The sequence below is a fragment of the Ambystoma mexicanum genome, chromosome 12 (assembly GCF_040938575.1).
Source record: "Ambystoma mexicanum isolate Mex_15411 chromosome 12, UKY_AmexF1_1, whole genome shotgun sequence".
Classification (NCBI taxonomy): Eukaryota; Metazoa; Chordata; class Amphibia; order Caudata; family Ambystomatidae; genus Ambystoma; species Ambystoma mexicanum.
In genome coordinates, this window is record NC_090936.1 from 798,997,737 (window position 1) to 799,015,524 (window position 17,788).

At 43.7% G+C, this 17,788-nt stretch overlaps 1 protein-coding gene across 4 annotated transcripts in view; it reads right to left on the bottom strand.

Moving 5' to 3' along the window:
* The window catches only part of LIN7A (lin-7 homolog A, crumbs cell polarity complex component), a 1,061,287-nt gene that overhangs the window by 692,774 nt on the left and 350,725 nt on the right, over nt 1-17,788 (bottom strand). The gene's annotated exons all lie outside the window — the stretch shown is intronic.

A 17,788-nucleotide genomic window follows, 5' to 3' on the forward strand; every position in this document is an offset into this window, starting at 1 on the left:
TTCTCCAAAAATTTCACGCAGACCTCGCCAGATGGGACAACCTAACCATATCCTGGTTGGGGCGTTTAAACGCAATAAAAATGACCTGTCTCCCGAGATTCTTATACCCCTTTCACCCCTTTCAAATGCTCCCCATTCAGATGCCACGCCAATTCTTTACCGAAGTCAAGAAGGTGATTCTGAAATTTCTATGGCAAGGGAAAAAGCCCAGGATTGCTTACTCCAACTTGACATTACCAACAAACAAGGGTGGAGTGGGCCTCCCAGAAATCCAAAAATATTACAAGGCGCCTCAATTACGAATCCTTATTCCCCATCTCCGTAACCAAAAATTGCCCCAGTGGATCTCTATGGACAATCATTATCTGTCCCCAGCAACAATCTCTGAATGGCTGTGGTCCCCTAGATGGAGAGTACTGAGGAAATCTAAGGCACACCCGATGTTCGCAACCATATGGGACATATGGCGGGGGGGGGAGATATGGGGAGAATTACCACATGGCCATCACCATTAAGTCACCTCTGGTCACCGGGCATTAATGACAAGATCCCTAATGTGGAGTGTTTTCAAGCTTGGTATTAGGCAGGCCTGGAGAGGGTGGGACAGCTCCTAAGGAAGGACTCCATCATCACGCTTCCTGAACTAGAAGAGGCACTCGGAATAGGTACAATGTCAGCATTCCACTTTCTGCAGATTAAGGGAGTTCTGACAAAACCAGAATGGAAGGATAAGCTGAGCTGGGAACTTACCCTGTTTGAAATCATACTCGACTCCAGGACAGAAACAAAAGGGTTGATATCTGTTTTGTATAAAACACTAATGGAAGCTGGAAAGGGCTCAACAGAACCGCTTAGGCTACAATGGGAAAGGGACATGGGCGAGGATATCGACTCGGAGACATGCGATAAGATATGTAGGATTGCGCCCAAAGCCTCAATCTCATGCCAGTATAAATTGCACTTGATTAAACTGCTGAATAGGTGGCAATACGACCCGTGCAGGCTCTCTAAGATGTATCAGTCGTCTAGTCCAATGTGTTGGCGGGGATGTGGGTCCACAGCGGATTACTGGCACATGTGGTGGGGTTGTCCTCAGATCAAAATTTACTGGAACGAGGTGCTAGGTTGGATTAGGGATCTAGACGGGATCCAGCGAACAGCAGACCCCTACTTGATCTTATTTGGTCTCGAGAAAATCGAGGATGAATTGAGAAGGGTCACAGACATAGTTGCACCACTCTTACTAGCTGCAAGGGCTCTATTGACCACAAAATGGAAATCCCCAGTTACCCCCACAGAAAAAGAAGGGGTTAACGTGGCCTCCAATATGTGTATTATGGAAAAAATCACAGCATCTATACATGGGAAAGCCACGCAATGAATACATCCCCGGAATAGCTCACTAACGCCTAACCAACGATCTGTGCCATGGGTAACGAAACATCATAATGTCCTCCCGAACAAGGTAGGCCCCAAGGCCTGACAGACCTATCAACCAATCTCCCAATTGCTAGACAATACATCCCTTGGCGGCAGAGTATTAAGTCTTATGGAGTAGAGGGAGGGGGGAGGGAGGGGAAAAATGGGAGAAGATTAGTCAATGTTTGTTGACACTGTAAAGAGGAGCTACTTATTGATAGGACAGAATACAAGAAGTTTGCTGCAATGTAACACTTAATCTTAAACATGTTCTCTATTTTACTGTAATACCTGCTTCTATGTTATGATGGTTAATTTTGGATGTATATGTTGTAATCTGTTTGATATAAACTCCAATAAAACTAAGTTTAAAAAAAATAAAAAGCCAGATCACTTTCACTTTATTATTGTGATTTCTGGTAGGCTGCAGGAGTATACAGGGAAAACCAGCAACATGGGTGTTATGTCTTGATGGATTTTGGTGATTTGTTTGGCAGTGAAATAGATTTGATTGCCTTTTAATCCTAATTCCCTCCTTTCCATTTTGGCTATGTGTTTATTAGGCCACTGTTGTAGTCCTTCCATTTGACCCTTACTTATATTTAACCCTACCTCATAAAACACCCATAAATGTTTCCCTGTCCTTTAACCTGTTCCTGTTCCCCTTTGTGTTGCTCCAGAAAGTTTCAAAATCCTTTTCCATTTTGTATTCCTACTCATATATTGAGTGTTTGTGGTACTAAGCCTTCTGTGATTTACTCCATTTGTTTTCCTTATCTTGCCTTTACACTCACCCAAAAAAGAAATACAAAAACAAAATGGTTCCCTTTTACATTCTAATTTGCTTGTGAAACATACTGTTTAAAACGTTCTACCTTCTGTGCCAATTTAGTCACCTTTCTTTGTGTGTCCAAGAACCCCTTGTGAACCCATTTGTTTGCCATAGTGAGTCACTTGTCTTTGTTACTGTCCAGCTTAAATCCTTCTGAAGAGCGCAATTGAAATTATTAATTGGGGTGGGGATTTTGAGGAAGGAGAGCTGGAGGAGGAAAAGGAGGTAGGCTTTTGTGGGGAAAAGATCTTAATTGCCAGATGGGTGCCTTACAAGAGAACGGTGGTTATCTTGTGGTTGTGGACCCTTTAGGTGCAAACCAGCGCACGTGGTGCCTGGGGTGGGAGAGTCACTGGAGGCAGGCCCAGGAAGAGAGAAGGAGGCATGGCCGAATATGGAGATGGCACAGGGGAAGAGAAGTTTGGGTCAGTGCAGGAGTCCTTATTCCACAGTGGTGGATGTGCCATATTGCCTAGTACAGGAAAAGGGCATTGTAGATGAGGACCCACCGAAATTGATGGTTTCTCAACAATGTCTTAACAAAATGTGAAGTTGGAGAGCAGATGGTGCTATAGCAGGGAAAGGGTGCTGTGGCATTGTTGGGTTTCCCAAAGACAGATGAGGAGAAGGTGCACATGATTTTTCAGGAGGAGATGAAAGGCCAAACGGTGGAGGAGACATAACTGGTCCCTCAGAATGAGTCTCAGCAAGTCTAAGAGACCAAGGCTTTCTGCACCTGTGCCCACTCTTGCAAGAGGTGGAGGTGCAAGACTAGCACAGAAGTTCCTTGAATAATTTCAGGAAGTGCAGTGTGCATCTGGAATCCAGGCACATACATAGTGCACCTAATCATGGGCCTTGTACCACTTTATCTTGCCACAGGGGAAAAATATGAGGTGCAGGAAAACACTGTGATATGCAAAGCAAACAAAACACAAGTGAAGCAGGGTAAACCAAAGAAGGACCACAGCAATGCATGAAATAGAAGCATGGTCTGAATAGTCTTAAAGCGTGCATGTCAGTTTCCAGTGAACTCTCCAACTTCACGCTCCAGCCATGGGAACAGCATTGTGTGACAAACCCCCACCTGTCGAGTCATGCACAAGTACATCTTCCCTACCTGCATACTGTGCCATTCACCAGCTAGGCCTTATTCCCACTACCAGCACCACCACCACAATTGCCATGGCAACTTGTTGTTTGCAGTCCTGCAGGTGCACCACTAAGTAGGCAGAGCGGGGCTGGATGATACATCATGCTGGCACCCAATGTCTGTATTGCCATTTGACTATCACCCAGAGGGAGAAGAACCCCATGGCAATAGAGGATGCCAGGTTAGGTCATGTGCTGTGGCACTCGGGAAGAAGTAGGATTGGTGTGAAATACAGTTAACAAGAGAAAAATGTGTCAATAAACAGAGGTGAACAAAGGAAACTTCAGAAATATGGAAATTCTTATATCTCTAACTCTACCTGTGTTGTTCCCCAGGGGTTTAACCTCTCTCCTGGTGCTGTTTAACCAATACCTGGCACTTGTTGCCCACCACATTGCTGCTCTCTGCCCCAGATTTCCGTGCTATGTGGAACACATTTTCAGGCTCCTTTCCGCCACCTCTTCTCCTTCTATCATCTCTGACTGTCTGTCTGCTATCCAGCAGTGGTGTGCCGCCAACAATCTTAATGCCAGTAAGACTGAGATTCTCCTCATCGGCACACCTGCTTCCTCCTTTCCTGTCACTCTCTGGTCAGCCTCTCTTTGCCCTCTTCCTTCTCCCACCTGTGAGACTAGAAACCTTGGGGTCATCTTTGAATCCTCTCTCTCCTTCTCTCCTCACATCTCTAACATCTCCAAACAGTCACACTACCAGTTGCCCCTCCTCAGAGGTATTCTTCCTTTCCTCTCCTTGCCCCAGAAGCTCACTGCCTCCAGAGCTCTGGTTCTCTCTAGGTTGGACTACTGCAACAGCCTCTTTCTAAATCAGCCTGCTTTTACTCTTTGCCCTCTGCAACTCATCCAGAACAGGACTGCAAGACTTGTCCTTGGCCCCAAGCTCAGGGATCGTATCTCTCCAGGACTGAAATCTCTGCACTGGCTCCCAGTGGCTGCGGGGATTAGGTTAAAAAAAAACTCTGCATTGTCTTCAAGGCCTTCTGGGACCTGCAACTCTCTCTTCCTAAATATCTTCCTTCTCGAGCTCTTCGCTCACCTGCCTCCAACTCCCTCAGGGTCAGTCGCTTCTCCAAGCAACGAGTTGGTGGTAGATCTCTTTCTTCGGCCGGGGCCTCCATCTGGAACAGCCTCCTTGCCTCCCTGAAACTTTAGGATAACAATCTCTGGTTACGGAAGCACCTTAAGACCTTCCTCTTTGCTTCTGCTTTTTCTCCTCCTGTCCCTTGCTGAACTCTTGACCGCAACTGCACTGGTCACCTGACTACCCTCTGATCTCGGCCCCAGGTCCCCTCCCCCACCAGCAGCATACCTGCACTGCCTCCTGGGCAACCCCTGCACTTGGGGGCTGTTCTGTATCCCTACAGTCCCCCAGCTCTTAACACTTGATGTCTGCACTTACCCCTGCACTTTCCACTGGCTGGCAGCACTTTTACCTATTGTTTTTATTTATTTTATTTATCCTTTACTGTTGATCCTATGTATTGCACTGTCCTCTCACCCTTCCCCATGCACTTTCCCTGCCCCCCCTCCCTCGGATTTGCGCAATCTCAATGTCACCTGGCCTAGTAAGATCGTTATCTTTTCTTCCCTCTGTTGCCCCTCCCTTGCCTCATCGTGCCTTGAAACACTTGTGCATATGTGGTCTATAAATGCCATATCATATTATATCATATCATATAATATCATAGGTATTTTCTTGAACCTTAAATGTGCCTGCTATACACTCCAGCCAGGGCTTTTCTCATGTTTGCTCTGCGCACACTTCCATACTTGATAGTGTCTTATGTTTGATAATGTGGTATTCTATCCTGCCAGTGCTTTTCGTATATGTGTATTGCATACAATCACAAACTTGAAAGTCTCTCTTACTTTTGTTATGTTCTCCATTTTAAAGAAATGTCCACTTGCCCTTTCTCTTGCATGTGCATCATTACCAATTATTCGGGTTTGGTATGGCTGCCAATATGTCCCTGTGTCCCCACTTCCCTCGGGTGGACCCACCGGCTCTTGCTGGCGTATTCTGTTTCTCCTCTGGCAAGCCAGTGACAGTCGTTCAATATTTCCTTCCTTCTCACCACCTCTGTTTCTCAGCTTCTCAGCCTCTCGCAGTTCCTGCTGTGCTCTTTGGGTTCTTTTCAGGCTTCGGTAAGGCAAAGACTGCCTCCCAACACCTGCAAATGCCCAGGAGCCATCTGGCAGCTTCTGGCATTCACACAGTGTGTTCTCTTTCACGGTTAGCTTCCCCTTTCTTTGTCCTCAAGCCAGTCAGCTCCATGGTACTCTGTCTAGCCCCAAGGTCTCTCAGTTTGTAGCAAGAGAAGCAGCTTTCTTCCACAAGCAGCGTTCTTCCGTCAGCTGATTTTACTGTATAAATGTGCTGGCTGCAGGTATGCGCTCTCCACAACCAAACCATAGATTTTGTTCTTGGCATTCTTTGATTTGAATTACTCATCTCATCTTCCTCGTCACAGTATTCTTTTAGTTATGGGAGTGGAAGTCCAGTGTACAGAGATCTTTAAGCGCAAGTTAGCTCTCGATGACATATAGGTAGAGTCTGAGAAGGTGTTTTCTTGAGTCAACAAATATTTAAACCCTGTATTCCCTTCCTCTCCCGAGTAGGGTTCCTGAAGGGAATCTACACAGATCCGAGCACCACATTTGTGTACCGCTTGATGCAGGAGGTGAAGGAGGTCCTAAACATCAAAACTCTAAGGACATCCATTTATCATCACCAGACTGAAGGTCTCGTAGAATGTTTAAATCGGATCGTGAAGCATATTTTACAGAAACTAGTAGAAATGGATGGGAAAATCTATGGATCTAATGATGCCTTGAGCCCTTTTTGCAATTTGGAAAACTCCTCAGTCTTCTCTGGGATATTCCCCATTCGAAATCCTCTATTGGCAAGAACCCAGAAACATCTCTATATATAAAAAGAAAAATGTGTGTGTGTGTGTGTGTGTTTGAAATGTTCGGCATACTTCCCAACAGGCTGCAATTATGAAATTTGCCATGTGGGTAAGCTCCATGGTATATACAATGTAAAAGGTATAAAATATAAATGTTTCTATTTATTTATTTTTAGCGACCCTGCCATATGTGGGTATGTTTGTGTGTGTCTGTTCGAAATGTTCAACATACTTCCCAACATGCTGCACACCTGAAATTTGACATGTGGGTAGGGTCCATGGTGTAGAAAATATAAAAAGTATCAAATATAAATGTTTCTGTTTTTTGAGCGGTCTGCAATGCTTACCACTGCTATATGTGATTATTTGTGTGTGTCTGTTTGAATGTTCAGGATACTTCCCAACATGCTACAAACCTGAAATTTGGCATGTGGGTAGGTTCCATGGTGTAGGGAATGTAAACAGTATAAAATGTACATTCTCCTAATTGCTTTTTTTAAGTGGTCTGCACTTCTTACCCCTGCCATATGTGAATGTTTGTGTGTCTGTTCCAAATATTCTGTATACGTCCTAACATGCTACAAACCTTAAATTGTTATTGTTATTGTTATTATTTTGCATTTATATAGCGCCTTATATACCATTGGTATGGTCTGAAGGCGCTGGTAGGTTGAACGCCCTTGGGAACCGAAGTTCATATCAGTAGAGAGAGTAGAGAGAGTCAAAAAGGTGCGTGTGAGCACCAGGTATGTGTACAGCTCGTGCAGTATCAATGTAATAGCTGCTTTCTAGCGGTAGGTGTGGTGGTTGAGAGGTCAGGAGTATGTGTTCGTTCTGGCAGGATTAATCCAGATCGGATGTGGCTGCGTTAGGCCTGAGGAGAACGCCTCGCTGGGGGGTGTGTAACCAGCAGTGATTATTTAGAATGATGTGGAGAGAGCGGCGAAATGTTGATATGAGAACAGTTATACCGAATGGTGTCATAGTATCTCTGTGTTCTAGTTGAGTGGTGATGTAAGGAGAGAGTAAGCGTGTTGGTGAGATATGATGGGTTTCATGCCCTTTCAGAAACTTCTAATTCACAGGGAGGCTATTGGGGACACTTCTAAATTCAACTTCATAGAGAGGCTATTGGGCACATTTCTAAAATCAACTTTCAGGGAGAGGCTATTGGGCACATTTCTAAATTTAACTATTCACAGAGAGGCTATTGAGCACAATTCTAAATGCAACATTTCACAGCTATTGGGTGCACTTCTGAATTCAGCTTTCTAAATGTACTTCTAAATTCAACTTTTCACAGAGAAGCTATTGGCTACACTTCTAAATGCAACTTTCTAAATGTACTTCTAAATTCTAAATATGGCATGTGGGTAGGTTCCAAAGTGTACACAATGTAAAAAGTACAACATGTACATGTCGCTAATTTTTGTGATCTGCAGTGCTTGGACGTGTGTGCTCGAAATATTCAGCATACTTCCCAACATGCTGCAATCCCGACATTTGGCATGTGGGTAGGTTCCATGGTGTAGACAATGTAAAAAGTCTGAAATATACATTTTTCAGATTTATTTTTTTAAGCGTTCTGCAATGCTTATACCTGCCATATGGCTCTGCGCCGTAGTTCTTCCATAGTCCTATGTAAACTTCAGCAGTTCATTGTTCCTAAACATTCCACACTATCAGCATTCTAGCTGACATTAGCGGCACTCACTTTTGAAGTCATGCAGGTGACACAAAACAGTGCGTTTGTAGTAATGCGGGTGACAGGAAGCGGTGCATGTCTCTTCAATAGTGTCCCCAAAGACATTGTCCAACACATTGTGGCAAATCTCTCATGATAATTACAGAACTTTAATTTCCCATGGATGTTGATGAATGTATGCCATCTCAAAAGTATGAAGCTTACATGCTTCAGTCATACATGTACGGGTACGTAACTTCAAGCTTACATGCTTCAGCCCTACGCACTGAACTGATGTCGAGGATACTACTTCCTCGGCTGTAGATAGGGACACCACTAATGTTTCAGCGCAATCTCAACACTCCGACTCAGAGTAGCTGCAATCGATTAACGGGATTCATGCTTTTCTCATGGTCGTCTTTATATGGCTTGCTCCAGATTTGGAAACAAAGACAATTTGTTCACACTAGCAATATTGTCTACACAGAAGCAATGGTTTAGTTCATTAAATAAACTTCAAACTAGGACTGGAGAAGGAATTACCGTACAAAGCATGAGTACACCAGGTAGTACTTGATATGTTGAAGGAAAACTGGGAAGAAACAGGAAGGGTTAAGAACTTCTTTCACTAAATCAGAACACCTCATGGGCAGACCTTTAACCTTAAACACTGAGGTACAAAGGAAGGTTATTGAAGACACCATTACTAACATGCTGACCTTGGGAGTGATAGAGCCTTTGGAGAGTCCATGGTCCTCCCCAATTGTACTTGTTGCTAAGCCCCATGGCTTGTGGTGCTTTTGTATATATTTTTCTAAAACTAAATTCCATCTCTATCTTTGATAACTATCCAATGCCTCAAATCAACAGGCTAATAGAAGAACTGGGAAATGCTAGATATATCACCACCTTAAACTTTTGATGAAGAATGAAGAACCTTCTCTGCTCTGCAGGGCCTGTTTCAATTCACTTTCCTTCTCTTTGGCCTTCACAGCTGTAGCAATCCCTTTTCAAAGATTAATTAATAAAGTCCTGAGACTCTTTTCTGCATTCACTGGATCTAAATGTTATTGTGAGCCATAGTAGTAGGTGGGAGGAGCATCTTTACCAACTTCATGAGATCATAAGGGCCTTACGAAAGGTGGGACTTTGTGCCAGCACAATAAAGGGTCACCTACCACAAAACGCTGTAAAATACCTAGGCTATTTTGTGGGCAACTGTCTTATCCAACATTAGACTGAAAAGGACAAGGCCTCTGAGGAAAGAAAACACAAAAGCAAATGAACATCGGATTTTCAAAATCCTCCCTTCCGAGGGCTTAAAAATCTCTCTTCCTAATCAAGCAGCTACAGCAAAAACCACCTGACCATTCCAGCCAATTAGGGAGTAGACAGTTGGCCAGTTCTGGAGGAAAGGAATCAGGGGTAGAGCCATGAACCTGAGTGCAGTGAGAGCATAGCCAGGTGAAAGACCAGGGGAGCTGAGAAGACTAAGAAGTGTTTCGGGTCTTGACAAACGGCAGATACCAGGACACGCTTCACCCTATCCGGTGAGAAAAATACTGTAACTCTTGCAGGGTGAGAGAACTGAGAGAGAAAAACATTAGCCTGCCTAGGGCTACACCTCAAACCCTGAGGGAGAGAGGTATGCAAGAACTACACAAGACCGACTCAAGTGAGACCCAGGCTAATGCAGAGAATAAAACCCAGGAAAAGAACGAGACACTGTGGAAGAGAGAGAGCACAGGAGAAGAAACGTGCAGTGAGAGAGAGAGTTAGAAGAAGAGATGGAGAAAGAGAAGCCACTTCCATGGTGGGCTGTGGGAGCAAACCAGGAATAGCGTGGAGAACATATGAGCCTAACTCATACTGTAATGCAAGGTGGGATAAACACTTGCTCGTAGGAGGAGTGTGTAAAATCATTATACCATAAGCAACAGAGAGTAAATAATGTTTTTCTTTTCAACCCTACTCCACAATTTAGTACTACCCTGATTGTCCACACGCTGTTGTCAGCCTTAGAGGCCATAACTTTAATGATCATGAGGTCCCCTGATGATAGACTGGGCTTTGTGACACCTCAATGTCCAAAATGCTAATACAACTCCATCACGGAACTGGACTATCAGGCTAGTTCAAACACATATATGAACATCCACAAGAGCAACCAGTTTAGGAATGTGGTTGTGATATGAAAGGGACTTTCCTAAAACACGGCTTGTGTTTTGTTCACAACATTGTACTGTGGAACAGGCTTGTGCAGTGCTGAGGCTACTGTCTCCCATGAGAAAAGTCATGTGCCTATGAGAGAATGGTGCTCTGATAGATGCTACATGCAAGCCATGCTACAAGCCCCAGGATTCCACTGAATGAGGAAGTGTGTGTCTGAGGAGCCAGAGTCCTGCAAGGAAAGTAACACAGAGTTCAGTATTTGCACAGCAGAGTGCAAACCTTTAGCAAGTGCTGTTTCTCATGATCGATTGTCAAAGGAAACATAGTTTCTTATAGGAGCATTACTAGCAGGTAAGAGAGTTATCTTAAGGTCTTGGAAGAAGGAGCAACCGAGGTTGGAAGACTGTGTGACAGATATATATACCCTGGCCACATGCAAAAAAATACCAATACAGGAAGTACCCAGCGAACACAAATAGGATATGATTTGGGGTGGAATTCTCAAATGTCATGCCTACACGTTCCTTGGAGGTCGATCTGGGTTAGAAATATTTTCCCACCGTTCTCCTTTCCGCTTCTCTTTCTTCTGACCCTCCTCTCCTCCGCTATCATATTTGTTTGTCTAGCCTTGATGTCCCATGGGCCAACACTTTAAAAGGGATTACGCTAATGTCTAGATTGGTATTCACTGTACAGGTGTGTATTCCCAAGCCCACAAGGAGTCTTCTGGTTGGTGTTCTTATTCTATTATGTTCTTGCTTTTTGTTGAAACAAATACAAACTGATTTATAATAAAAGTAAAAGGTAACTAAAGCTAGGGAAGGGAAATTAATGCAGTAGTATACTTCTGTGAAGCACAGCTAACACCCTCCTGGGGAATGTAAATAGCAGGGGGACGTGACAGTCAACATGGCTTCATAGCAATGCAATGCCGCCATCTTCATATTGGCAGATGGATAGAGGGATCAGTTATTGGAGTGATTAATCAAGAACGGGAGGGGTGTGAGTTTTGGAAGACAGATTCTTAATTCAGGAGAACAACCTAATCACCTCACAGAGGAAAGGCTTAACGTAAATGGCAACCACTGTACATTAAATGAGTAATAGTGTAAACTAGGGAACGGAAAGATAAAAGGGCTGGTTTGAACAACTAGACGAGTTGAAGAATTTGTTTGCGTACTGCACATTTTAATGTATTCCAAATCATTTTACACTTAAAACATCATTGGACAGGAACATCCTTTGTCTGCATTTTATCTTGACACTTCCATCAATTGCTTTGACTTTAACGAAGCTCGAATATTACCAATACTGAAATCAGCGAACACAATATAAAATGCTACATTTCCAAATAAAATTCCACTGAAAAAAATGACTTCTTCACAACCAGTTTTAGAAAGCAATTGTACGTGTCCTGTTTCTGTGGCTTTATAACGAATCCGAAAAAATAAGGAATTATTTCCATTAATATTTAAATAGAGGCATAGTTCAAAGGGTCCTCACATATTTAGATCGTCATCTTGGCTATACACCTGTGAAATTGTACCTAGGAGGCATGCAGTCCCTTTAGAAAATGTATATTAATACTGCACTTTGAAACCTAGAAAGTCATTTAATGAGGTATATGATTTATTAACTATGTGGATTTATAGAAAGAGCCTCTGCTGAAACCATATATGCTGCTCTAACAGAATTTTTTTAGAACTCTGTGTTCGCTTTGACAAATACCGCAAGGGCGTCATAGGTAAAAGAAAGAAAAAAGGAAGAGGAAAAACATAGGGAGGAGTCGGGGTATTACATTACAGTGATGGACAAGATTATACTGTATGATACATCTGGGTGAAACAGCAGCAGTCAAATATAAAATGAGTGGGGGAGCCTGAGATTTGTATTACAATAATATAGCATGCTGAAAATGGAACAATTGTTTTAAGAATGCATGGTGTTTGTTGTTTGCCTTTTTTTTAGCATTCGGTACATTTCAGGAAACAAAATATACTCGTGTAATAGGGTTTCATGATCTGGGTTCAAATACAAAAATACATATTTAAAGGTGATGTCTCTATTGGTGCTTACATTACATATCCCGATCACACAGGGCCTTCCTGGTTCTTTATTACATTTGATTTCAGAGCATGGGATGGAGAAACACACCACACAGTCGGCGGCAATCAGCGTGCGGTCAATCCCACTGCTTCTCTTCTGGAGCCTCTTTCCAGGAGATGTATGAAAACACCCTTGGAGCACAACAGCACATTTAAGCTGCCTGCCCCGTATGTCACAGGGAAAGGTCAATGTGCCAGTGACCAGGCAGCCTATCTCCTCACCTCTGACGTACTGTCAGCATACAGGAGCGCAAAGCTCAGCAGACCCAGCGTGAAGGGAGGGGGCACAAGCAAACATCAAGAGCATTATCAAGCAGATCCATGGCGTTGTGTCCTTCACATGGCTTAACAATTAAATGAAAGCATGGGCGGTGGAGGTCACGTGTGGTGAGGCTAGGGGGTGAACTGGAAAAATAGATACAAATGACCACTGTGCATATTGCCTGTTTAAGACATGAATAACTTTCACAAGATTTAAAACACATTTTCATGTACTTTCTAACCTTTCCAGGAATGGTTAAAAGCATGGGTGGACTTAAGACATATTGTGAACCAGAATTATGATGATGAATGTTAAAAAGACACATAATGTAGCATACAGGTTCCAGATGTCATTGTATAATTAACAAATAGGGCCTAATTCGACAATGTTATTATTTGGGAGGCAATTCAATGCTCGTTGCTATTTTGCTGCAGAAAGGAAGGGTGTAGATAATGCCGTTGGTATGTTTAGCCTGGGCACTGAACACATCTGTGTAAACATTTACTATACAAAAATAGATGGAAGGCTGTGTTCACCTGGTAGCGAGAAGAACTTGAGACTCTAGGGTTACCCTAAATGAGTCATTAATCAACTGAGCGGTACCAGTAGCCTAGATACGATTTTGGAGTAATGTGTAGGAAGAGCACAATCAAATGTCTGCTGCACGGGTGACTGCAGTTGAGAGCCATTTGCTACGTGGAGTACAATATTGAATACATTATGCTTTCTACTTCTTAAATTGTATTCATTTATTTATTTATTGTGCATATGTAAGGTGCTTATAGATCAAGAAATTGTGTTTCAAAGCACCCACAAGGCATGGGGGAGGCAACTTGGGGAAAAAAGACAAATAGAATAAATCAGATAAACAGGAAAAGGGCGGTCTTACTAGGCCTTGCGAAAACATGCAAGTGAAGGTAGAGAAGAAAATGACAGGGAAGGGGGTAAATCAGATCTATGTGATCACTGCAACCACACACAATTGCGATGGCGAAAATGCCGACTTCTTTTTAAATTAAACCCCCTTTACACCACATAGATATGCGGCGGTGCTAGGGCTTCCACAGAGGCATGTGCCAAGAGTCAGTAGCGTGCATCAGTAAGTGCGTGGCAGAGAATGCTTGTTACACAGTGATCACCTGCCCAATAATAAGCACAGGCCTTTGAGACGCCAGTAGGTGCCGGACGGCAAGTGCTAGGATGGGGCGGAAGGCTGAGGGCGATTGGGCAGAAGGCCGGGACCCAGAAGGACACATAACGTCCCAGGCCACCAGTCTCAGCCACCGTGTGGTATTAGCACAGGACTGAAAGGGGGAAGGAGGAGGTGAAGAGGAAAGTCTTGAGCAGCTTACAGAATTTTAGGAAATCTGGCTCAAGACGGAGAGGAAGGGGAAGACTGTTCCAGAGGAGGCAGCCAGCTGAGGACAGAGGGATCAGTGATTGGATTGATTGATCAAGAAGGGGAGGGGTGTGAATATTGGAAGTCAGATTATGAATTCAGGAGAACAATCTAATCGCCTCACAGAGGAAATGCTTAACGTCAATGGCAACCACTGTGAATTAAATGAGTAATAGTGTACACTAGAGAACGGAAGGATAGAAGGGCTGGTTTGAACAACTAGCCGGGTTGAAGAATTTTTTTCGTACTGCACTGTTTAATGGATTGCGAATCATGTTGCATTAAAAAACATCATCGGACAGGAACATCCTTTGTCTGCATTTTATCTTGACACTTCCATCAATTGTTTTGACTTTAAAGAAACTCGAATATTACCGATACTGAAATCAGTGAATACAATATGAAATGATTCATTTCCAAATAATATTCCACTGAAAAAAATATGTTCTTTAGGACCGGTTTTAGAAAGCAATTGTACATTTTCTGTTTCTGTGGTTTTGTAACGAATCCGACAAATAAGTAGAGGCAGAGTTCAAAAGGTCCTCACATATTTAGATCTTCATCTTGGCGACACACCTGTGAAATTCTTCCTAGGAGGTATTCAGTCCCTTTAGAAAATGTATATTAATACTGCACTCTGAAACCTAGAAAGACATTTAATGAGCTAGATGATTTATTAACAATGTGGATTTACAGAAAGAGCCTCTGATGAAACCATGGATGCGGCTCTAACATAGAATTGTTTAGAACTCTGATTCTCTTTGACAAATACCGCAAGGGCGTCAGATGTAAAAGAAAGAAAAAGCAAGAGGAAAAACATAGGGAGGAGTCGGGGTATTGCTTTGCAGTGATGGTCAAGATTATACTGTATGATACATCTGGGTGAAACACCACCAGTCACATACACGGAGTACGATCAGGAGTGGGGGAGCCTGAGATTTGTATTACAATAACATAGCATGCTGCAAATGGAATAATTGCTTTAAGAATGCATGTTGTTTGTAGTTTTGAAATATCATTGTTTGCCTTTTTTAGCATTCAGTAAATTCCAGGAAACAAAATATGCTCGTGAAACAGGGTTTCAATGATCTGGGTTCAAATACAAAAATACATAATTAAAGGTGATGTCTCTATTGGTGGTTACATTACATATCCCGATCACACAGGGCCTTCCTGGTTCTTTATTACATTTGATTTCACAGCATGGGATGGAGAAACACGCCACACAGTCGGCGGCAATCAGCGTGTGGTCAATCCCACTGCTTCTCTTCTGGAGCCTCTTTCCAGGAGATGTATGAACACACTCGTGGAGCAGAACAGCACCTTTAAGCTGCCTGCCCCGTATGTCGCAGGGAAAGGTCAATGTGCCAGTGACCAGGCAGCCTATCTCCTCACCTCTGACGTACTGTCAGCGTACAGGAGCGCAAAGCTCAACAGACCCAGCGTGAAAGGAGGGGGCACAAGCAAACATCAAGAGCATTCTCAAGCAGATCCATGGCGTTGTGTCCTTCACATGGCTTAACAATTAATTAAAGCATGGGCGGTGGGGGTTACATGAGGTGGGTCTAGTGGGTGAACTGGAAACATAGATACAAATGACCACTCTGCATATACATGAATAACTTTCACAAGAATTAAAACACATTTTCATGTACTTTCTAACCTGTCCAGGAGTGGTTAAAAGCATGGGTGGACTTAAGAAATATTGTGAACCAGAATTATGATGAGGAATGTTAAAGAGACACACAATGTAGCATACAAGTTCCGGATGTCAGTGGATAATTAACAAATAGAGCCTAATTCCACAATACAATTATTTGGAAGGCAATTCATTGCTAATAAGACTAATCAAACGTTGCTATTTTGCTACAGAACGGAAGGGTGTGGATAATGCCGTTGGCATGTTTAGACTGGGCACTGAACACATCTGTGTAAACATTTACTATACAAAAAGAGATGGAAGGCTGTGTTCATCTGGTAGCGAGAAGAACTTGAGACTCTATGGTTACCCTAAATGAGTCATTAATCAACAGAGCGGAACAGCCAGCCTAGATACGATTTTGGAGTAAGTTGTAGGAAGAGCACAATCAAATGTCTGCTGCACGGGTGACTGCAGTGGAGAGGCATTTGCTATCCTGTGTAAAATATCGAATAAACAATGCTTTCTACTGCTTAAATTATATTTATTTATTTATTTATTGTGGATTTGTAAGGTGCTTATACATTAAGAAATTGTGTTTCAAAGCGCCCACAGGGTAAAGGGGAGGGAACATGGGAACAAAGGAAAATAGAATAAAACAGATGAACAGGAAAGGGGCAGTCCTAGTAGGCCTTGTGAGAACATACAAGTGAAGGTAGAGAAGGAAAGGGCAGAGAAGGGGCTAAGTGCTAGTCGTACCACAGAGGGAAGTGCCAAGAGTCATTAGTGTGCATCAGTAAGTACCTGGCAGAGATCACTTGCTTGGTACAGAGTGATCACCTGCCAAATAATAGGTTTAGATCTGTGAGAAGCCAGTAGGTGTCCGAAGGCAAGTGCTAGGATGGAGAGGAAGGCTGAGGGCGATTGGGCAGAAGGCTGGGACCCAGAAGGTCACAGGTCACCAATCTCAGCCACTGTGGGGTATTAGCACAGGAGTGAAAGGGAGAAGGAGGAGGTGAAGAGTAAAGTCTTGAGGAGCTTCCAGAATTTGAGGAAATCCGGCTCAAGAAGGAGAGGAAGTGGGAGGCTGTTCCAGGGGAGGGAGCTAGCTGAGGAGAGAGATCTGCCACCCGCTCGCTGCTTAGAAAAGCACCTGACACGCAGAGAGTTAGAGCCGAAGGAGCGTAAAGATCTGGAAGGAACGTATCTTGTGAGAGCAAGTTGTAGATAGATTGGTCCTCGTCCCTAGACAGCCTTATGGATGATGCAGAGGGATTTGAATTTGATCCTTGCAGCAACTGGGAGCCAGTGGAGGGATTTTATGGCTGGAGAGATACAGTCCCTGGGCTTGAGGCCAAGGATAAGTCTTGCAGCCCTATTTTGGACAAGCTGGAGGGGACAGAGAGAAGAAGAGGGTTGATTAAGGAAGAGGTTGTTCCTTGCAGATCTTAAAGAGTTCAGCCATGTAGTTGAATGCCTCAGAGACACGGCCCTGGATATGGGCCCTCTTCTTTAAACAAATGGTGAGAAAATATTGCCTTTGGAGATGGTGACAGGCCAGTTTGTCAGAGGATGAGCCTTTTTTCAGCCACTTTCATTCTGCAGCTCTGCATTCTCTGCTAGATCGGAGTCGTACCAAGTGTTACACTTGGGGGCGTATTTCAGGCGCATCCTCATGACTGGGACAAGAATGTCGAGAGTGTTAGAGATGGTGAGATGGAGGTTGCTGATAGCAGAGTTGGAGGTAGAGTCTGCAGTGGGAGGAGAGGTTGTGATGAAGGAGGATGCAAAGGCAGTTACTGAGACCCGTTTCATCGGGTGAATGTCCATGAACAAGGTTAGCAGAGCTGGGGGATGTGCAGTCAGAGAGTTCAGAGGTTCCTGGTGGGAGGAGATGAGGGAGGGGTCTGACCAGGAGAGCGGGGTGGCGAGTGGGGCCAAGAGCGACAGATCTGTGTGGTGAAAGGCATCAACAGTGTGTCCTAATTAGTGGGTAGGACCAGAGGGAGAATGGAGAGGGACAGCAAGGTGCAAAGGATGCAGAAAGAGTAGACGCTGTGCTTAAGTCAAGGTGGATGTTGAAGTCACCCAGCAGAAGGAGTTTAGAGGAAGATGCCAGGAGAGAGGAGAAGACATCAGCCCATTCAGCGAGGAACAGGGTGATGGAGCCAGGTTGCCTATATATAGTGGCAATGGT